The sequence below is a fragment of the Sinocyclocheilus grahami genome, unplaced genomic scaffold (assembly GCF_001515645.1).
Source record: "Sinocyclocheilus grahami isolate Dianchi unplaced genomic scaffold, SAMN03320097.WGS_v1.1 scaffold418.1, whole genome shotgun sequence".
NCBI lineage: Eukaryota > Metazoa > Chordata > Actinopteri > Cypriniformes > Cyprinidae > Sinocyclocheilus > Sinocyclocheilus grahami.
The window spans coordinates 909,405-910,157 of NW_015505597.1; positions in this window are offsets into that span (position 1 = coordinate 909,405).

Here is a 753-nt window from a genome sequence, read left to right on the forward strand (position 1 = left end):
TAATATGATAATCAATGTTATTTAATGATATAACTTTTGTAATTATAATTAAAACTTGATAACCATGCATGAATGCATATTAGTAAGTTTAACTGAACTTCGGACTGGTGGTGGTGCTTTTTTTGGTCATTCAGTGTCTCTGTAAAAAAAAAATTTAAATTGGGGAAAAACTAACAAAAATACAGATTAGATAATAATGATACAAATTCTACTAATAAGAACAATATAAAACTCACCCCAAGGATTAATGAGCTACTGGATTCATGAATATTAATCAGGTTGTGTGCGTTCGCTCGAACTGATTTTCTGAAATCAAAACAATTTAATAGGTGAGCGCCAGCCAATGAGATTGTCGTTTGCGCATTAGTTCCGCCTATTCGTTTCTTAAAAGCGGAAGAGTTCCAAAGGAACGCCGTTATTTTGACAGCAACATACAACAAAGAATATCGTTTACATGTAGCGCGCATAGGTAGCGCGTCAATTCTCTCTCTCCCTCTCTCGCTGCGTGTGTGTGAAACAAAGCGACGGCGAGTCGTGCGCTTCACACTACAGTTTACGGGACGTTGTGCGTTGCACGTCCATTCAGATGAACTGAAAAACAGCACAGATCGCTTGGCGGAGAGAGAAACTCTGAAGCGCTCAGTCAGAGAGTGTTCGGCGAGTGAAAATATATCTGAGCTAAACTGGTGAGTAAAATCTGAGAATTTGGCTAATATTAGACATAATTTAGTCGCCAGAGCGAGATTTAGTCGC